Here is a 23715-nt window from a genome sequence, read left to right on the forward strand (position 1 = left end):
CGCACTATTGATTGATTGATTGAAACTTTTATTAGTAGATTGCACAGTTCAGTACATATTCTGTACAATTGACCACTAAATGGTAACACCCCAATAAGTTTTTCAACTTAAGTTTATGGATACCTTAACTGAAACTAAATCAATCAGCACAGCTGACCAAGCTGACCAACAGGTGTTATTATGTTGTACATTCCAACAGGTGTTATTATGTTGTACATTCCAACAGGTGTTATTATGTTGTGCATTCCAACAGGTGTTATTATGTTGTGCATTCCAACAGGTGTTATTATGTTGTACATCCCAACAGGTGTTATTATGTTGTACATTCCAACAGGTGTTATTATGTTGTACATTCCAACAGGTGTTATTATGTTGTACATTCCAACAGGTGTTATTATGTTGTACATTCCAACAGGTGTTATTATGTTGTACATTCCAACAGGTGTTATCATGTTGTACATTCCAACAGGTGTTATTATGTTGTACATTCCAACAGGTGTTATTATGTTGTACATGGCTTACACACCTCCTCTTTCTGCTGTAAACATTGTGAATGATCCACTTGACACTCCCGTGGGGAAACTTTGCTTTGATCAAAAAAATAACAGAAAAATCCGCAGCTTATTCCAAAATGATTGTGTGTCTGTCTCCTATGTCATTTCCTTATGGAATAATGTTGTAAATGACATCTGTTGGACCAAAACGTGGTCCCTTCCTAACAGGTATTTACTTAGCAACAAAGTCAAAGAGATATCATTTAAAATCATCCATCGCTATTACCCTGTAAAGACTGTGATGGTTAGATACAAAAAGGACATTGATGTCACCTGCACCTTTTGTAACATGCACCCAGAGACTGTTAACCACTTGTTTTATACTTGTGAAAACACTCCATCACTATGGCAGGCATCTGTCGCTTCATCCTGGACAATATTTATGACAAATTTGTGCTTTACTTTAAAGATGTGATTTTTGGTTTTACACTGTATGAACAAAAAATTGAAAAGGAATTCTACCCTTGCAAGCTCATTATTTTATTGGCTAAGTTTTATATTCATAAATGTAAGTTTCTTAATACCCGTCCTATCTTTTGTGCCTTTAAAAAAGATCTGGAACTTTACATTAAAACGCTCTCTACCTCTAACAACAAAAAAGCTGTGAAAACGATGATGCTGTGTTCCACATTTAAGTTGTTTGATGAATCTGAATAAGCCTACGGCTTTGCATTTTGTTTATTATTTATATATATATGTTTTTATTCTTTTTTTTTTTATTATTTTGAACTTACAACCCCCTGGCGCTGTTTTGTACTGTTTTCATAATGTTTTATAATGTTGTATATTGTTGTTTGTCTTACTGTTTGTAATTGTTGACATTTATAAATAAACCTTTAAAAAAAACAACTAAGTGTTGGCTTTCTTCTTCTTCCTTGTTTTAGTTGAAGGTAGGCGCACTGACAACCTTCAAATGTTACGCCACCTACTGTTTCCCCGCTTCTTCTTCTTCTGACGTTAACTGATGGCAAATAACGCGTCATGTCCGCCGCCGTCTGATAGAAAGCATACATTTTCAAATCATTTGAAAATGATGTCCTAGCCAAAAAGGGCTATTTTCAGATGGACATATAAGGAGAAAATGAACTTGATGTAAATCCTGAGATCGCGAGATTTGGCACGGCACTCCATGAATCTGTCCAATCAGATTGGCTTTTCCTGAAAAACACGCATGCGCATTAAGTGGGCGGATGTAATGATTTCGATGGGAAGAAATAATATTCAGCATCGAAGGAATAACAACTGAAAGTAAGTAATACCATTTATTGTTTCTCTTTTGGTATTTATATGACTTTAACACACACCAGTTATTTGTTTTAAACTACTGGAACGTCACGCAGTTACGGAAATAGAGCTATAAATGCCGCAAGCACCTTGCTAGAAGTTGTGATAGTTACCTCCACCGAGGTAAGTATAATAACAAGAAGTGAAATAACAATGAGAGAAATAAATGTTCAGAGAACATTTGAAGTGGAACAATATACATTACTGAACACATAATATAGAGTTTTACATTTACAAGAAGTTCCACCTATATTCCAGCAACCTTTGTCTGTATTTATCTTCCACCCAACTCTCTCCTTTGAGGCACACATTAAAAGCGTTACTAAAACGGCCTTCTTTCATCTCCGTAATATCGCTAAAATTCGCTCCATTTTGTCCACTAAAGACGCCGAGATCATTATCCATGCGTTTGTTACGTCTCGTCTCGATTACTGTAACCTATTATTTTGGGGTCTCCCCATGTCTAGCATTAAAAGATTACAGTTGGTACAAAATGCGGCTGCTAGACTTTTGACAAGAACAAGAAAGTTTGATCACATTACGCCTATACTGTATATACCTTTATATACATATATACATACATATATACATACATATATACTGTATATACCTTTATATACATATATACATACATATATACTGTATATACCTTTATATACATATATACATACATATATACTGTATATACCTTTATATACATATATACATACATATATACTGTATATACCTTTATATACATATATACATACATATATACTGTATATACCTTTATATACATATATACATACATATATACTGTATATACCTTTATATACATAAATACATACATATATACTGTATATACCTTTATATACATATATACATACATATATACTGTATATACCTTTATATACATATATACATACATATATACCTATACTGTATATACCTTTATATACATATATACATACATATATACCTATACTGGCTCACCTGCACTGGCTTCCTGTGCACTTAAGATGTGACTTTAAGGTTTTACTACTTACGTATAAAATACTACACGGTCTAGCTCCATCCTATCTTGCCGATTGTATTGTACCATATGTCCCGGCAAAAAATCTGCGTTCAAAGGACTCCGGCTTATTAGTGATCCCCAAAGCCCAAAAAAAGTCTGCGGACTGTAGAGCTTTTTCATTTCGGGCTCCAGTACTCTGGAATGCCCTTCCGGTAACAGTTGGAGATGCCACCTCAGTAGAAGCATTTAAGTCTCACCTTAAAACTCATCTGTATACTCTAGCCTTTAAATAGACCTCCTTTTTAGACCAGTTGATCTGCCGCTTCTTTTCTTTCTCCTATGTCCCCCCCTCCCTTGTGGAGGGGGTCCGGTCCAATGACCATGGATGAAGTACTGGCTGTCCAGAGTCGAGACCCAGGATGGACCGCTCGTCGGGACCCAGGATGGACCGCTCGCCTGTATTGGTTGGGGACATCTCTACGCTGCTGATCCGCCTCCGCTTGAGATGGTTTCCGCCTCCGCTTGAGATGGTTTCCTGTGGACGGGACTCTCGCTGCTGTCTTGGATCCGCTTGAACTGAACTCTCGCGGCTGTGTTGGAGCCACTATGGATTGAACTTTCACAGTATCATGTTAGACCCGCTCCACATCCATTGCTTTCGGTCCCCTAGAGGGGGGGGGGGGTTGCCCACATCTGAGGTCCTCTCCAAGGTTTCTCATAGTCAGCATTGTCACTAGCGTCCCACTGGATGTGAATTCTCCCTGCCCACTGGGTGTGAGCTTTCCTTGCCCTTTTGTGGGTTCTTCCGAGGATGTTGTAGTCGTAATGATTTGTACAGTCCTTTGAGACATTTGTGATTTGGGGCTATATAAATAAACATTGATTGATTGATTGATTTATATAGTATTGGAGTGTCGAAATGAATAAAGGAAAAGCTGGAAAAGGATGAAGAAGAACTGGTAAAGAAGTGGAATCAAATAAAAGATCAAGAAGGACTGTAAAGTTGCTGAGTAGACTGGTATAGTGGTGGTGCATTAAACTGGCAGCAGATATAATATGTGATACTTTCTTTTTCTTCCTGCAGTCATCCCGTCCTGCAGCATGCACCTATGTGAATGTGGAGAATGACCAGCAATGTCCAAGTAAGTTATATGTATATGCCTGTTCTTTCTTGAAGTCAATTAGTTCTGATTGAGATTTACAGATAAAAAGCTGTCCACAGTTTGTCAGGAACAAACATGAAAATATTGCTTTCTTTGACCCTGATTACATTAGCACATATGAAGAATGAAACTTCAAATAGGAGTTATCTCAGCATGTGTAATTCATGTTTTTGGAACCTTTCACCTCCAAGTTAAAGCTGGTAGGTAACATCAGGTCATGACTAAGGATGTAACAATATCAACATTTCACGGTATGATATCGTCATAGTGTTAAAGCCAGGGTAAGATATTGTTACAAAAATGTCAAAGTGTGTTAAATGACGTGGGAGGAATGTTTAGGATAAACACACTTACTGTAATTGAACACAAACATCATTTTCATATGTTGCAATCATATTTATCATTAAAAACAGGTATTTTAGGTGCAAAGGAATGGTGCAGAATTTCAAGTAACACACAAAAACCAACATTTTCAAATAAGTGTCTTTAAACTGACATAAACAGTAAACATCCAGTGTAACTAATGTAGAACAATAATGTTTCTTTTGCCAAGAAACTATACTGTGTGTCCGGTATGTTTTTTTTTCAATACAACTTGGTATTATTGTGGGTTTGATGACCTTTTTAGCACATTCAACAATACTGCCATTATAATGCAAACAGTGATCATTTTGGTCACAGTAACGGTGATATGACATTTTGATATTGTTACATCACTGCTGTTTAGTTGAGTGTTTTTAAACTTTGAACTTCCTAAGAAACTGCCCTTTGCAGTCCAAATTGTATTAGTTTGTAGAATACTGATTCTTAAGAGTTAACTAATAATTTGACTTTTAATCATGTAAATACCTCACAAATGCATATTGTCCCTTGCTGACATCTTGGTTTCACATGAACGATATTTTCCAAATAACGGTTCTAACATATAACTCATTCTAATATATTACTCCTATTCCCTAACTTATTGTAGACATTGTGGTGTGTAGTGTCAGCAAATGTCTTATTTTGTGCATGTCCACATTTCCTCTGGTGAGCTGCAAGGGCTCTGGGTCGATTTGGAAATGGTCTGGATGAACGTGGCATGCTTTACCTTGCAGTATGCAGACTTTGTTTAAGGTTCAACTAACACGACAGTTATAGGCACAGAAATATTTCACAGCAACAATTCCTCGGCTAACCTAAGCACAAACGTTCCCATCACTCCTGCACACTTCCACTTTTTCGCCCTTCTATAATGTCCCGTTTGAACCTTGTTTTCCCACACGGCGGGTTTTCATGGGAGAACCAGTTTACTTCTCAGATGAGCCCACTTAATATTGTCAGAAAAAAACACAGCGACTGGTGTTCTCGTTTGATAGCGTCACACATCACGGCATTATTGTGACAATTTTGAAATCAAAATAAGGTTATATTTACAATAATGTTGCATCCCTCGTCAAGATCCTTTCTCATAGGTTTGGTTTGCTGTTGTGTATTTACTAATGATTGGCATTAGCATCCACAACTTTCTTTTTATAGTGTGTGTTGTATTGTGATGAGTTACATTTAACACTGTGGATGATGTGTTACCACAAACACAGAAGATACGTAAACATGAACTACAATGCGCTCAAGATGTGGGGAAAAAGGAAATGCATTCCATTAGCTGGATTTGTATAATGTGTTCAATTTATGTCAACTTCCTTCTTGTTTTGCATGTTTTTGTCTGGGTTTTTTTTTTCAATGATTTGAATCTTTAGAGTTTTTTGGTTCCTCTTCTTTGTGTCAGGGGGTAGCAGCAGGGTAACACTGCATGAGGCGGTGCCCCCTGAAGGAGCCCAAAACACTGCTCTTCAAATGGAACACATCCAACCTTCAGGTGACCGTGCAGGATGTACCACTCTGGAACATCAAGCCTCTCCCCACCTGCCAGGTACACCCACCGTCTTCTGTGGCTGAATAATGTTTTGCTGTGAATTTTGTCACAAAGCAAATCCTGCTCAAATGTGACAAACTTTGGAGTGTAAGAATGTGAGCGATATGCTGAGATGTTATACGTTTTGCCTTGTGACAAAATGTTATCAAAAACCTTTAGTGATTTGTATTCTATTTTACTTTCAGCACATGAAAATATTTCTACTTCTGACCATCGAAGAGAATGGAAAACCATTTTCCAGATCAGCCCTCATACATCCTCCTGATGGCCTAACAACTGAATGACATGTCGATGCTGAGTATGATCCATTTCAATCATTTGAGGAAGCTCTCCCTGATATAGGGGATTGGATGTACAATGACGGACATACGTTTAATGAAGGATTTGAAGATGGTTTGAGTGAGGAGTGTGCAGAAGAGTCCAATTTCAAGGACACAACAGACAAACCAATACATGACAATGCATCAGAAACCATGGCAGAGCGCCTTCTGATCAGCATGGGTTATGTAAACTGTCCTAAAGTCACAGGTAAGGCCCTAAGCCATATGCTCAAAATGTTCAAGTTGCTTTATCCCGATAGTCTGAACACAGACTGCTTAAACAGTGTGCAGAAGTTCCAAAACTTTTTTTTATCCCACTCTGCATCATCGCCTACTATATTACATAAATCCTCCAAGAATTGTTTTGGGCCAATAGAAAGTAAACAAATAAAATGCCTGCTTTGTGGGACCAGTGTGTCAGAAGAAAGGTTCTAATCCTTTTTTTAAAGTATGTACAGATTGATTTCTTGTTTACCACAGCACATTCATGTGCCAAATGGGCCCTCGTTGGTGAATATAAACATGCAGGTTTTTCTTTGCTGCAAGATAGTGTAACATATGAGACATGCAGTCATGTTATTCCCCTATTGGAAACCTCTGCAGTACAGTAGTATTCTTGGATGACATATTGGGTAAAGTTGTTTTCCTTGACTTCACATCTATGCCTGGCATAGTGATTGCAGTTCATTTCCCCAACACACTTGAAAAGTTTGAAATAATGAAGAACTGAACTGGCCTAAGAAGCCACAAATCAAATCTTTAATCATTGTTATAAATGCTCTGAAAATACACACTGATGTGATGTTGCCGTGGATTCTGTAAATATGTACTGTATATGGAGTATCATTGTTGATGATGTTTTTGCATTGTGTGTAATATTTCAGTGGCAAATATATTACATTTACTTGTTTAATAAAGCCACTGTCCTTTTTAATGAATACATAGGCCTACTATGCTACTGTATTTTAATATTAGTCCTTATGATGGTGGTTGGAGAGCCAAATATCTTCTGAAGTGGTACTTTGTTAAAAGAGTTTGAGAACCACTGCTCTAGAAAGTTCACAAATGTTAAAAGCTCTTAAAAAGTGTCTTGTGATCATATCAGTATTGTTTGGGTTCAGTTTTAAATCTCACAATTGTAGTCACTGAGTTACTGTACATGACGTGTGGATAAGAAATCAACAAATTAAGTCCAACTTTATTTAAATAAACCATTTAGATTACAGACCATATATCCATATTGTCTGAATTCATTATTTTCTCCCAATGTTGGCATGAGATCAACTGGAATATGATTGAGGTATAACTAAATTGAGCCCATTAAAATGCATTTTTTTAGAAAACGGGTATATCTAACAACTCAAATAGTGAGCAGTGAGAGACAAAACCAAGTATATCTCTCACTGAGACATCATTGAGACATATTGAAACCAATACTCATCAATTGTCTTTTTGCCGAAATAGAAAAGAGACATCTGAGAACTCAAACAGTGAGTAGTGAGAAACAAAACCAGGTGTTTCTCTCACTGAGTCATAATTGAGACATATTGGAGACCAGCTCATTCATCTCTCATTTTGGTCTTAGTTGAAATGGGGAAAAGAGATAACTATTAGACAACTATGAGATCTCTCATAGTGCTCACTGTGAGCCTTATTTCTCAGGAGATACATTTGAGAAGAATGAGAAAACTACTTTGGTCTCCATTAGTGCTCTTTTATGTCTAGGAGATATATATAAGACATACATGAGATCTCATCTTCAATTTTGCTTTGCTATGGGAAACAAGAGTTTGATGAGCATTCCTCAACTTTTTCGGTCTTTTTTGACACTCGTGCCAGCTTTTTTAAAGCATGTTGCAGGCATCAAATTCCAAAATGAGCTAATATTTGCAAAAAAAAAAAGTTTCTCAGATCCAACATCAAATATCTTGTCTTTGCAGTCTATTCAATTGAATATAAGTTAAAAAGGATTTACAAATCATTGTATTCTGTTTTTATTTACCATTTACACAACGTGCTACTTCACTGGTTTGGGGTTTTGTACATGTTGACAGTACATTGCAGTGTTATTTTGTTACAGCCGTGCCCACTGTGTGAAGTACTTTTGCAAGACTCCTAGCAATAATAATACACTTCACCAAAGAGCCTGCTGTAAAAGAAATGACCATTGAATGAAGATACATACTCAGGTCACCGTGATCTGAAAAGGAGAGTGAAGAATGTTTTTGTATTCCCCAGATTCTAATCATCTTGGATGAATAAACAAGCAATTCCTAATTTCACTTGGAAATGTGTTTACTATAAAAGTGTAGCACTGTTTCCACACAAAATACCTTCTGTTTTTGAAAAGATGCCCATGTGTGTCTTCCAGGTTGAACATTCCACCCTTTGTGCCTGCCCGGACTGTGCTGGAAGGCCTCGAGTCAGAGGATGCGTGTGAAGACAAGAAAGCTGTAAAAAAGGAGATCCATAGCAAAAAGGTCAAATAAGTACAAACAAGTATTTTACCTCGATTATTAACAGTTTATTTTGCCCAAAAATGTTAAGGGAGCCAAAAAGGACAAAATGGAAGAGGAGAATACAGACCTGCTCAGACTTTGCCACACAGTACCGCTGGAGGTGGTGAACTTAGGTAAGAATCCATGTTTCAAGGTTGATCGGGGTGGGGGGAAGACAACGACACAAAGGTGCTCCTCTTATTTAGACTTTTTGTTTATGGAGGTGGGAAAGGTTACGATCCAGAGAAGAAAGACTACTCAGGTTTTGAGGCCTGGTTGCAGTGTTACTATGTGGATGGAATGAAGTCTGTACGCGACCACAATGGCAGGACTATGTGGTTCAAAGTATGCAAACACATTTTCATACGTAACAACTATATTTGTAGCACGTATTGACTAATAGAAAATGGTGTCATTTCAGGGCGATCCAGGTCCTATGGCTCCTAAAGGTAAACGCCAGAAAAAATAGTTGAGATACCATTACACATAAGAGAAAGCTTAGTGTGTCTTTATCTTTTCTCACACACCAGAATCAAAGTCTCCAAAGGCCAAAAAGAGAAAAGATACAGATGCAGACCATGATTACCCCCGCAAGAAAAAGGTATATTCAGTAGGTAATCACCACCAGCACATAGAAATCTAACCCCATTGTGGCTGTACTTCAGGTGTCCAGGAAACACAACTCTGACAGCACAGTGAAGAAAAAAGCAGCCAAAAAGCCCACAAAAGCAGCAAAGGAAGAAGAAAATGGACCTCAAGAAGAAGCCACACCCAGAAGAAGATCAGCAAACACACCTCAGCAAGAACCGAAATCCACGTCAGGCAGGAGGAAAAAGAACAATACAGAGCCAGCTGCAGGTCTGATTCTAATAATACTCCCATTTTCTGAAAATATTAAGAGCCTGATCTTTGAGGATCCAATTCCCACACACTTATCTGTGTGCGCAAACTATAAAATTGCATGTACTGTTGGTGGACGTGTTGTATGTGATCTACTTTGTGCAATTGATAGCAGCAAAAGTGGCACAGATCACCCTATTTTTGTGTACTAGAAGCATTATGTGCCCTTGGAAACACTTCTTTCCCTCTACATTCATGTTATTATGCTCTCCACACTGGAGGGGGGCTTATATTAGATTATAGCACATATCGATCATCTAACACCTTTTCTGCAATATAGAATCACAGTATGTATACTATTTGCAGCAGGAATGATCAAACTGCATATTGCAAGACATTTTTTTTAGGAGTTATACTAAATACAAAAAAAAAAACGCAACGCTTTTGTTCTTGTTCCCAATTTAAATGAACTCAAAGATCGAAAACTTTGACTATAAACACAAAATACCTGTTCCTCTCAAATATTGTTCACAAATCTGTATACATTTTTTAATGAGCATTTTTTCTTTGCCAAGATAATCCATCCCACCTGACAGGTGTGCCTTGAGCTGTCCAAAATAAAAGGCCACTGTGAAATGTGCAGTTTTATCACACAACACAATGCTTCAGATGTCGCAAGTTTTGAGGGAGCGTGCAGTAGGCATGCTGACTGCAGCAATGTCCACCAGAGCTGTTGCCCGTCAATTAAATGTTTATTTCTCCGCCATAAGAATAGAATAGAATAGAAAGTACTTTATTGATCCCTGGGGGAAATTCAGCACCACAGTTCGCTCACAATAAACAATGATAATAATAAATAATATAATATATATGAATAATATAAATATATTCTACATTTAAGTGCAGTCAAGGAACATATGCATTATACAGTCGGATGGCTGTCGGTGTGAAGGACCTCCTGTGTCGTTCCGTGTTGCATTTTGGGAGTCTGAGCCTTCCACTGAATGTGCTCATTCTCTCTGCAAGGTCCGAGTGTAGTGGGTGGGAGGTGTTGTCCATAATGGCTAGGAGTTTTGCTAGACTTCTCTCTGACACCACCGCCAGAGAGTCCAGCTCCACTCCCATCTTGTTACTGGCCTTCTCTACCAACTTGTCCAGTCTGTATGTGTCCCTCACTCTCAGCCCACTGCCCCAGCAGGCCACGGCGTACAAGAGGGCGCCTGCCACCAGCGACTCGTAGAACATCTTCAACATCTTTGTACAGACGTTGAAGGATCCTAGCCTCCAAAGGAAATATAGATTCGGCTCTGTCCCTTCTTGTAGAGGGCCTCAGCGTGTTTTGACCCATTCAGCTTGTTGTCCATGTGTACTCCGAGGTATTTATAATCCTCTACCATGTACACATCCACCCCTTTGATGGAAACAGGGGTCGCCAGAGTACTCCTCCTCCTTCCCAGGTCCACAACCAGCTCCTTGGTCTCCGTAACATTGAGCTGGAGGTGGTTCTTTCCACACCATGTGACAAAGTCCTCCACCAGTGTCCTGTATTCCTCGTCATCACCTTCCTCAATACACCCCACTATCGCAGAGTCATCAGAAAACTTCTGAAGGTGGCAGGACTCTGACTGATAGTGGAAATGGGTGGTGTAAATGGTGTAGAGGAAGGGGGAAGAGTACTGTAGCCTCCGGGGCCCCGGTGTTGCTGACCAGCCTGTCAGACACACAGTCCTGCAGTGGCATATACTGTGGTCTGTCAGTCAGGTAATCTACAACCCAGGACACCAAGGGGGCCTCCACCTGCATCTTCTCCAACTTCCCACCCAGTAGCCCAGGCCGTTTAGTATAAGCCGCCTCCAAAGGTGTTTCAGAGAATTTGGCAATACATCCAACTGGCCTCACAGCCGCAGACCATATTGATTGGCTGAGACCTGCCACCCGGACAGCTGCTACAACAATTGGTTTGCTTAACCATAGCATTTCTGCACAAACTGTAAGAAACTACCATGAATTGATTAACGTGGACCCCGACTTAAACAAGTTGAAAAACGTATTGGGGTGTTACCAATTAGTGGTCAATTGTACGGAATATGTACTGAACTGTGCAATCTACTAATAAAAGTATCAATCAATCAATCTGTCTCAAGAAAGCTCATCTGCATGCTCGTGGTCCTCATCGGGGTCTCGACCTAACTGCAGTTTGTCTTCTTAACCAACTTGAGTGGGCAAATGCTCACACTCAATGGCGTCTGGCACAATACAGAGGTTTTGGTATGTTATTATTGACAGCGAAACCACGTGCATTTTATTGATGGCATTTTCCATGCGCAGAGATACCGTCACGAGACCCTGAGCCCCATTGTTGTACTAATCACCCGAGGCCATCACCTTTATAAATAACATTTACTAACTCATGTTGCAAGGATCTGGAAGCTAAAAACATCCCAGTTCTTGCATGACCAGCATACTCACCGGACATGTCACCCAGTAAGTAATTTTTGAGAGGAATATATATTTTGTGTATGGTAAAAGTTTCAGATCTTTAAGTTCAATTCATGATAAATGGGAGCAAAAACAAAAGTGTTGCGTTTATATATTTGTTCAATACCATATTTTTCGGAGTATAAGTCGCACCTGCCGAAAATGCATAATAAAGAAGGAAAAAAAACATACAAGTCGCACTGGAGTATAAGTCGCATTTTTGGGGGGAAATTTATTTGATAAAACCAGACGGCAAGAATAGACATTTGAAAGGCAATTTAAAATAAATCAAGAATAGTGAAGAACAGGCTGAATAAGTGTAGGTTATATGAGGCATAAATAAGCAACTGCTATGTTAAGCTAACATATTATGGTAAGAGTCATTCAAATAACTAGAACATATAGAACATGTTATACCTTTAACAAACTATCTCTCACTCCTAATCCATAAATCCCATAAAATCTTATACGTCTAGTCTCTTACGTCAATGAGATAAATAATATTGATATTTTACGGTAATGTGTTAATAATTTCACACATAAGTCGCTCCTGAGTATAAGTCGCACCCCCGGCCAAACTATGAAAAAAAAACTGCTACTTATAGTCCGAAAAATACGGTGCATATTTTCTAAATCAAAAAAGGAATACCATTAAAAAACAACATAAATTAATAGACTTTGGTTTAATCGGCCCTTTAAGTTGTCCAGCAGCTATAAAATGATATTGCTGAATATATATCTTCTTCTTTTTATTTCTAACAGTCCAAATATGACATGCACATGTAGAACAAAGGCTTCTCTGTTCAGTTGTCTTTGCAGCGTGATGGCCTCCTTTCTCACAGCCCTGTGTGCAACTATGTCAGTTGTCTTTGCAGCGTGATGGCCTCCTTTCTCACAGCCCTGTGTGCAACTATGTCAGTTGTCTTTGCAGCGTGATGGCCTCCTTTCTCACAGCCCTGTGTGCAACTATGTCAGTTGTCTTTGCAGCGTGATGGCCTCCTTTCTCACAGCCCTGTGTGCAACTATGTCAGTTGTCTTTGCAGCGTGATGGCCTCCTTTCTCACAGCCCTGTGTGCAACTATGTCAGTTGTCTTTGCAGCGTGATGGCCTCCTTTCTCACAGCCCTGTGTGCAACTATGTCAGTTGTCTTTGCAGCGTGATGGCCTCCTTTCTCACAGCCCTGTGTGCAACTATGTCAGTTGTCTTTGCAGCGTGATGGCCTCCTTTCTCACAGCCCTGTGTGCAACTATGTCAGTTGTCTTTGCAGCGTGATGGCCTCCTTTCTCACAGCCCTGTGTGCAACTATGTCAGTTGTCTTTGCAGCGTGATGGCCTCCTTTCTCACAGCCCTGTGTGCAACTATGTCAGTTGTCTTTGCAGCGTGATGGCCTCCTTTCTCACAGCCCTGTGTGCAACTATGTCAGTTGTCTTTGCAGCGTGATGGCCTCCTTTCTCACAGCCCTGTGTGCAACTATGTCAGTTGTCTTTGCAGCGTGATGGCCTCCTTTCTCACAGCCCTGTGTGCAACTATGTCAGTTGTCTTTGCAGCGTCATGGCCTCCTTTCTCACAGCCCTGTGTGCAACTATGTCAGTTGTCTTTGCAGCGTGATGGCCTCCTTTCTCACAGCCCTGTGTGCAACTATGTCAGTTGTCTTTGCAGCGTGATGGCTTCCTTTCTCACAGCCCTGTGTGCAACTATGTCAGTTGTCTTTGCAGCGTGATGGCCTCCTTTCTCACAGCCCTGTGTGCAACTATGTCAGTTGTCTTTGCAGCGTGATGGCCTCCTTTCTCACAGCCCTGTGTGCAACTATGTCAGTTGTCTTTGCAGCGTGATGGCCTCCTTTCTCACAGCCCTGTGTGCAACTATGTCAGTTGTCTTTGCAGCGTGATGGCCTTCTTTCTCACAGCCCTGTGTGCAACTATGTCAGTTGTCTTTGCAGCGTGATGGCCTCCTTTCTCACAGCCCTGTGTGCAACTATGCCAGTTTGCACGCAGATTTCAGACTTTTTAAGAGGCACGATACTGCCTGCAGGACACTTTCAGCATTGATAAATCTCACTGTTCATGTTGAGTGATTTGTATTTGCATTTTCTCCTCCCAGTATTGTGGGCATTCTGATAATCAACATATATTCTGCATACATCATTAAGACAAATATGTTAAATGGAGGGAATAAGCGATAGAAAATGGATGGATGGGATGGATTGCACTCCTTATTTTGCTCATTAATCGACAAATATTTAGATCAGCTTTGCGTGTGCTAACAAGTTTGCATGTGTTTTGATACACATAAACCTTTTGTAGATTATACTGTAAGTGTGGTAAACTTACTTTTTGTTGCAGGCTTCAAGACACGTAGCGGGAGACTGACAAGACAGAATGTCAAGTAAAGGACATCTATTGGAAAATACTGTTTTTATTCCATGATACATATTTTTAATAAGCATTCCACACGTTTATTCTTGGCATACTTTTCAATCACAATTCACAATACAGTAAATTATTTGATTTAATGTGAAGTTAATTATATTTATATAGCGCTTTTCTCTTGTGACTCGAAGCGCTTTACATTGTGTAGCCCGATATCTAAGTTACATTTTGAAACCAGTGTGGGTGGCACTGGGAGCAGGTGGGTAAAGTGTCTTGCCCGAGGACACAACAGCAGTGACTAGGTTGGCAGAAGCGGGGATCGAACCTGGAACCCTCAGGTTGCTGGCACGGCCACTCTACCAACCGAGCAGAAATGATGGCTACCGAGCTCTACTCTTTCCTCTCTCCCTCTTGAGTACAGGTAAAAAAAGCTTCTTTATGGTGACGGCCACCTATGTCACGTGACACATGCTTCTGTTCCTTGTGTACACATCCACAAACACCACGTGACATACACACATGATCTGGCTCCTACAATGACTAACATGGCTCATTTGCATAATACACTAAAAACTACTTGGGTCTCTGAGGCAGACGATGAGAGTCCTGTAAAATGTATACATACAGTGGGGCAAAAAAGTATTTAGTCAGCAAGTTCTCCCACTTCAAATGATGACAGAGGTCTGTCATTTTCATCATAGGTACACTTCAACTGTGAGAGACGGAATGTGAAAAAAAAATCCAGGAATTCACATTGTAGGAATTTTAAATAATTTATTTGTAAATTACGGTAGAAAATAAGTATTTGTTCAACCATTCAAAGCTCTCACTGATGGAAGGAGGTTTTGGCTCCAAATCTCACGATACATGGCCCCATTCATTCTTTCCTTAACACGGATCAATCGTCCTGTCCCCTTAGCAGAAAAACAGCCCCAAAGCATGATGTTTTCACCCCCATGCTTCACAGTAGGTATGGTGTTCTTGGGATGCAACTTAGTATTCTCCAAATACGACGAGTTGAGTTTATAACAAAATGGATACATGGATGATACAGCAGAGGATTGGGAGAATGTCATGTGGTCAGATGAAACCAAGATAGAACTTTTTGGTACACCAACAACAGGTATGTCACACCTGAGAGACATGGCACACACCAACAACAGGTATGTCACACCTGAGAGACATGGCACACACCAACTACTCAACAACAGGTATGTAACATTGGTATATTGATCCAGATCAGGAAGTAGTAGAACCCAAAATGCTCAATGGTAAAGGCTGCTGCCTCTCACACGGTACTACTGGGTTCAAATCCACAAGATCTTGTTTTTTGTTTCATCTCTATCATTGTTAAATGATTGCATTTGTATATTAGTGAAAATCCTGTCTTGATGGAACCCAGGATACCTCAATGGTCAACACTGTGATCTTCAAATATGGGGGTACTGGGTTTGAATCCCAATTGGTTTGATATGTAACTTCAGTTCAAAATTGAGCTCCACCTCAATCGTAGTTTACTGGGACAGATGTCACGATTCCATTAATGAATGAGCCAGACTACACTTCCAACAAGACTCAGGATAGCTCAATGGTTAAGACTGCTGCCTCTCATGCAGAACTACTGGGTTCAAATCCATTGTTAGGAGGCGTTAGTTTATTCTTTTGCCTTGATCATAGTTCACTGAGAACATTTGTATATGAGCGAGAACCAAACTTTGTTGGGACCCAGGATAGCTCAATGGTCAACACTGTGGGCTCCTAATACAGGAGTAGTGAGTTCAAATCCCATACATGGAGTCAGTAATTTGGCAGTATGGCGTCAAGACGACATACATTGTGGGCTGCTTCTTCTCCCCCACACAGACTAATGTTATGTGCTACTTCTTTGACTAACATATAGTTGAAAAATTAAGTCAACACTAAAGCTAATAATAATCCAAAATAAAATGTCAAATAGTCAATGATGACACCTCAGGGGTTACCTGTGTGTGTGTGTGTGTGTGTGTGAGAATGAGTGCGTGTGTTTGTGTGTGTGTAGGAGTGTGTGCGAGTGAGTGTAACTCCTGAGGTGGGTGGGAATAGGATAAATAAAGAGCGTTGACCAATGAGCTCTCCTGGGTACAAATAAAATAAAATAGGTTAATTGTAATTGGATAAAAAAAAAAGTAAATTAAATTATTATTTTAACATTACATGGGAGAAATGACACAGTTACAATATTTGTCAACTTGCAGCCTCCAGCTGATCTTTTAAATTACACATCGACCCAAGCAGGAGTCGAACCCCACACTCTTCAACCTGAGTCAACAGTCTTAACCACTGGGCTATCCTGGGTCTTGATGACACAATTTTTTTTCATACACAAATGTAATCGAGGACTGTGGCCCAGTAAAGTTTGATGAGGTAGAACAAAAGACACACAACCTGAGTGAGATTTGAACCCAGTACTTTTCATTCCAAGTCAGATGTCTTAACCCCTGGTCTATCCTGGGTCTTGTGAAGAGAAGATTGTGTTCTATACACAAATGTAATCGAGGACTCCTGGCTCAGTAAAGTATGACAAGCTTAAACAAAATTTTGTCAACATGAGTGGGATTCGAACCAAGTACCTGTCATTCAGAGTCAGCAGTCTTAACCACTGGGCTATCCTGGGTCTTGATGAGATATTTTTTTTTCATACACAAATGTAATCGAGGACTGATGGCCCAGTAAAGTTTGATGATGTAGAACAAAATACAGTTAACCTGAGTGGGACTTGAGCCCAGTACTTTTCATTCCGAGTCAGATGTCTTAACCCCTGGTCTATCCTGGGTCTTGTGAAGAGAAGATTGTGTTCTATACACAAATGTAATCGAGGACTCCTGGCTCAGTAAAGTATGACAAGCTTAAACAAAATTTTGTCAACATGAGTGGGATTTGAACCCAGTACCTGTCATTCAGAGTCAGCAGTCTTAACCACTGAGCTATCCTGGGTCTTGATGAAATATTTTTTTTTTCATACACAAATGTAATCGAGGACTGATGGCCCAGTAAAGTTTGATGAGGTAGAACAAAATACAGCCAACCTGAGTGTGACTTGAACCCAGTACTTTTCATTCCGAGTCAGATGTCTTAACCCCTGGTCTATCCTGGGTCTTGTGAAGTGAAGATTGTGTTCTATACACAAATGTAATCGAGGACTCCTGGCTCAGTAAAGTATGACAAGCTTAAACTAAATTTTGTCAACTTGAGTGGGATTCGAACCCAGTACCTGTCATTCAGAGTCAGCAGTCTTAACCACCGAGCTATCCCTGGTCCTGTGAAGAATGGATTTCTTTCCATACACAAATGTTATCTACGACCCCTGACTCACTGGAGTAAGATGAGGTGGAAAAAATACTGCTGACCGGAGTGGGGTTTGAACTGTGTACAGTTTGTTCTCATGCAACAGTCTTAACCACCGGGCTACTTTCAGTCTTGTAAAGGTAGGATTTTAGTCCATACACAAATGTAATCGATGACTCCCGGCCTTCGTAAAGTATGATGAGGTAAAAAAAAAATACTATCAACCAGAGTGAGGTTTGAACTCAGCACTTTTCATTCAAAGTCAGCAGACTCAACCCCTAGTCTACCCTGGGTCTTGTGACAATAAGATTGTGTTCCATACATAAATGTAATCGAGGACTCCTGGCTCTGTAAAGTATAATGAGGTTGGGAATGGGTGAAAAAAAAAGAAGATTAAAATAAAATATACTAAAATAAAAATGGTCTAAACCTGGGCCCTGGAGAAGGGGTCCAGACTGAGGCCAAGGGAAAAAACAACAACAACTCATAGCCATAGTACACATCCCTCTCACATGTGTGTAAGAGGTAAACATCAAAGAAGACAAAGGACATGAAAGACATTAAAGCAGCGGATACAAGCAGACACTTCTACATCCAGCTATGAATAACAACTAAAAGAAACATAGACACTGTGGTGGTCTCTGCGCGGTTCCACGCCATCGTCCACTGGGGTGGAGGGAGCGTGGCCAGAAACAGGAGCAGACCCAACAAAGCAACCAAGAGAACTGACTCCACTCTAAGCCGCCAACCAACTCTCGGCCAGTGTCCAGTCCGCATGGATGAGCGAGGATACGTCCAAGGAGACTGAGGTGTACGACACCTGCTCACCCAGCCAAGACACCGCCAAGCCTCTCCGTCCCAGCGCTCAGAGCTTGCTCCGCAGACCTGTCCCTTCATCCGCATCTCCTCCAGTCCCTCCAAAGCGACTTCGGTGTGGCAGACACCCAGCAGCTGGTCTCCATGGTCAAAAGGCTCCCGGGAGGAAGATCCAGAAGTCCACAAAAAGCACCACAGAGGTCACGAAAGTGCCACCCCTTGTCACACAGTCCCAAAGGGTCCCGGACCAAAAGGCAAAAAAATATAATAAGACATGAAAACAAGAGGGAAACACAAAATGATGACACAAGAGCACGGAGCTCCTGCCAACAGCAGCCACTACAGCAGCGCCATCTTGGGGGAAAAAAAAAAAAAAAATCAATTAGAGCTGGATTTGAACCCAGTGCGCTTAATTCCAAGTGAGAAGTCTTAACCACTGGACTGTCCTGGGTCTTGTGAAGCTATGATTGTGTTCCATACACAAATGTAATTGAGGACTCCTGGCTCAGTAAAGTATGATGAGTTTGAACAAAATGATGTCAACTAGATTGGCATTCGAAACCAGTACCTCTCATTCAGAGTCCGCAGTCTTAACCACTGAGCTATCCTTGGTCTTGTAAAGAATAGATTTCTTTCCATACACAAATGTTATCTATGCAGTGATTTCCCCCCCAGAAAATGTGTTAGTCGTCACCATCACATCTCCATCTCATCTTTGCCTGGGGGGGGGGGGGCAATAGACCACAGACTGTGGTGAAGTAGGCCGGCTACGTCGCATGAAGAAACTTTGAATTTTGGGTTGTGTTTTCCGCTCCATATATACGATATATATCTCAATAGATTTTAGGTTCAAAGAACTATGAAGTTGTTGCAGGTATGACCACATGGTGGCGATAGTTTCAAAGAACTATGAAGTTGTTGCAGGTATGACCACATGGTGGCGATAGTTTCAAAGAACTATGAAATTGATGCAGGTATGACCACATGGTGGCGATAGTTTCAAAGAACTATGAAGTTGTTGCAGGTATGACCACATGGTGGCGATAGTTTCAAAGAACTATGAAATTGATGCAGGTATGACCACATGGTGGCGATAGTTTCAAAGAACTATGAAGTTGTTGCAGGTATGACCACATGGTGGCGATAGAGTGCAGTGGGCGAACTGCAGATGGGAACTACTTCAACATGAGAGGAATAAACATCAAACATGTTGTGGACTCAATTGATGACTTGTTTATTGCTGCAGACAAGCTGGCAGGTATGACAACAACAGGTATGTCACACCTGAGAGACATGGCACACACCAACAACAGGTATGTCACACCTGAGAGACATGGCACACACCAACAACAGGTATGTCACACCTGAGAGACATGGCACACACCAACAACAGGTATGTCACACCTGAGAGACATGGCACACACCAACAACAGGTATGTCACACCTGAGAGACATGGTACACACCAACAACAGGTATGTCACACCTGAGAGACATGGCACACACCAACAACAGGTATGTCACACCTGAGAGACATGGCACACACCAACAACAGGTATGTCACACCTGAGAGACATGGCACACACCAACAACAGGTATGTCACACCTGAGAGACATGGCACAAACCAACAACAGGTATGTCACACCTGAGAGACATGGCACACACCAACTACTCAACAACAGGTATGTAACATTGGTATATTGATCCAGATCAGGAAGTAGTAGAACCCAAAATGCTCAATGGTTAAGGCTGCTGCCTCTCACACGGTACTACTGGGTTCAAATCCACAAGATGGGAGGTCTTGTTTTTTGTTTCATCTCTATCATTGTTAAATGATTGCATTTGTATATGAGTGAAAATCATGTCTTGATGGAACCCAGGATACCTCAATGGTCAACACTGTGAGCTTCAAATATGGGGGTACTGGGTTTGAATCCCAATTGGTTTGATATGTAACTTCAGTTCAAAATTGAGCTCCACCTCAATCGTAGTTTACTGGGACAGATGTCACGATTCCATTAATGAATGAGCCAAACTACACGTCCAACAAGACTCAGGATAGCTCAATGGTTAAGACTGCTGCCTCTCATGCAGAACTACTGGGTTCAAATCCATTTGTAGGAAGAGCTAGTTTTTTGTTTTGCCTTGATCATAGTTCACTGATTACATTTGTATATGAGTGAAAAACAATACTTAGTGGGACCTGTGATAGCTCAATGGTTAACACTGCTGCCTCACACGCAGTACTACTGGGTTCAAATCCACATCTGGGAAGTTCTTGTTCTTTGTTTTGCCTGATCATAGTTCACTGATAACATTTGTATATGAGCGAGAACCAATCTTTGTTGGGACCCAGGATAGCTCAATGGTCAACACTGTGGGCTCCTAATACAGGGGTAGTGAGTTCAAATCCCATACATGGAGTCAGTAATTTGGCAGTATGGCGTCAAGACGACATACATTGTGGGCTGCTTCTTCTCCCCCACACAGACTAATGTTATGTGCTACTTCTTTGACTAACATATAGTTGAAAAATTAAGTCAACACTAAAGCTAATAATAATCCAAAATAAAATGTCAAATAGTCAATGATGACACCTCAGGGGTTACCTGTGTGTGTGTGTGTGTGTGTGTGTGTGTGTGTGTGAGAATGAGTGCGCGTGTGTGTGTGTGTGCGAGTGAGTGTAACTCCTGAGGTGGGTGGGAATAGGATAAATAAAGAGCGTTGACCAATGAGCTCTCCTGGGTACAAATAAAATAAAATAGGTTAATTGTAATTGGATAAAAAAAAAGTAAATTAAATTATTATTTTAACATTACATGAGAGAAATGACACAGTTACAATATTTGTCAACTTGCAGCCTCCAGCTGATCTTTTAAATTTCACATCGACCCAAGCAGGAGTCGAACCCCACACTCTTCAACCTGAGTCAACAGTCTTAACCACTGGGCTATCCTGGGTCTAGATGAGACAATTTTTTTTCGTACACAAATGTAATCGAGGACTGTGGCCCAGTAAAGTTTGATGAGGTAGAACAAAATACACTCAACCTGAGTGGGATTTGAACCCAGTACTTTTCATTCCGAGTCAGATGTCTTAACCCCTGGTCTATCCTGGGTCTTGTGAAGATAAGATTGTGTTCTATACACAAATGTAATCGAGGACTCCTGGCTCAGTAAAGTATGACAAGCTTAAACAAAATTTTGTCAACATGAGTGGGATTCGAACCCAGTACCTGTCATTCAGAGTCAGCAGTCTTAACCACTGGGCTATCCTGGGTCTTGATGCGATATATTTTTTCATACACAAATGTAATCGAGGACTGATGGCCCAGTAAAGTTTGATGAGGTAGAACAAAATACACTCAACCTGAGTGGGATTTGAACCCAGTACTTTTCATTCCGAGTCAGATGTCTTAACCCATGGTCTATCCTGGGTCTTGTGAAGAGAAGATTGTGTTCTATACACAAATGTAATCGAGGACTCCTGGCTCAGTAAAGTATGACAAGCTTAAACAAAATTTTGTCCACATGAGTGGGATTCGAACCCAGTACCTGTCATTCAGAGTCAGCAGTCTTAACCACTGGGCTATCCTGCGTCTTGATGAGATGTTTTTTTTTCATACACAAATCTAATCGAGGACTGATGGCCCAGTAAAGTTTGATGAAGTAGAACAAAATACAGTCAACCTGAGTGGGATTTGAACCCAGTACTTTTCATTCCGAGTCAGATGTCGTAACCCCTGGTCTATTCTGGGTCTTGTGAAGAGAAGATTGTGTTCTATACACAAATGTAATCGAGGACTCCTGGCTCAGTAAAGTATGACAAGCTTAAACTCAATTTTGTCAACATGAGTGGGATTCGAACCCAGTACCTGTCTTAAGCACTGAGCTATCCCTGGTCCTGTGAAGAGAGGATTTCTTTCCATACACAAATGTTATCTACGACCCCTGACTCACTGGAGTAAGATGAGGTGGAAAAAATACTGCTGACCGGAGTGGGGTTTGAACTCTGTACAGTTTGTTCTCATGCAACAGTCTTAACCACTGGGCTACTTTCAGTCTTGTAAAGCAAGGATTTTAGTCCATACACAAATGTAATCGATGACTCCCGGCCTTAGTAAAGTATGATGAGGTACATGATGTGTGATACACATCATGTATCACACATCATGTATCACACATCATGTATCACACATCATGTATCACACGTCATGAATCAAACATCATGTATCACACATCATGTATCACACATCATGTATCACACGTCATGTATCACACGTCATGTATCAAACATCATGTATCACACATCATGTATCACACATCATGTATCACACGTCATGTATCACACATCATGTATCACACATCTTGTATCACACATCATGTATCACACATCATGTATCACACATCATGTGTCACACATCATGTATCACACATCATGTATCACACATCATGTATCACATTTCATGTATCACACATCATGTATCACACATCATGTATCACACATCATGTATCACACGTCATGTATCACACATCATGTATCACACGTCATGTATCACACATCATCTATCACACATCATGTATCACACGTCATGTATCACACATGTATCACACGTCATGTATCACACATCATATATCACACATCATGTATCACACATCATGTATCACACGTCATGTATCAAACATCATGTATCACACATCACGTATCACACATCATGTAAAACACGTCATGTATCACACATCATGTATCACACATCATGTATCACACATCATGTATCACACGTCATGTATCACACATCATGTATCACACGTCATGTATCACACATCATGTATCACACGTCATGTATCACACATCATGTATCACACGTCATGTATCACACGTCATGTATCACACGTCATGTATCACACATCATGTATCACACGTCATGTATCACACATCATGTATCACACGTCATGTATCACACATCATGTATCACACATCATGTGTCACACATCATATATCACACATCATGTATCACACATCATGTACCAAACATCATGTATCACACATCATGTATCACACATCATATATCACACATCATGTATCACACATCATGTATCAAACATCCTGTATCACACATCATGTATCAAACATCATGTATCACACGTCATGTATCACACAT

At 40.3% G+C, this 23715-nt stretch overlaps 1 long non-coding RNA gene across 1 annotated transcript; it reads left to right on the forward strand.

Moving 5' to 3' along the window:
* The first annotated feature begins 3221 nt into the window (after positions 1 to 3221).
* LOC133547620 (uncharacterized) lies at positions 3222 to 7462 on the forward strand. Its single transcript, XR_009805519.1, has 2 exons — positions 3222 to 3974; positions 5764 to 7462. It is a non-coding gene; the product is annotated as an uncharacterized LOC133547620 (long non-coding RNA).
* The last annotated feature ends 16253 nt before the right edge of the window (positions 7463 to 23715 follow it).

This window comes from Nerophis ophidion, unplaced genomic scaffold (genome assembly GCF_033978795.1).
Source record: "Nerophis ophidion isolate RoL-2023_Sa unplaced genomic scaffold, RoL_Noph_v1.0 HiC_scaffold_137, whole genome shotgun sequence".
NCBI classification, from domain to species: Eukaryota; Metazoa; Chordata; class Actinopteri; order Syngnathiformes; family Syngnathidae; genus Nerophis; species Nerophis ophidion.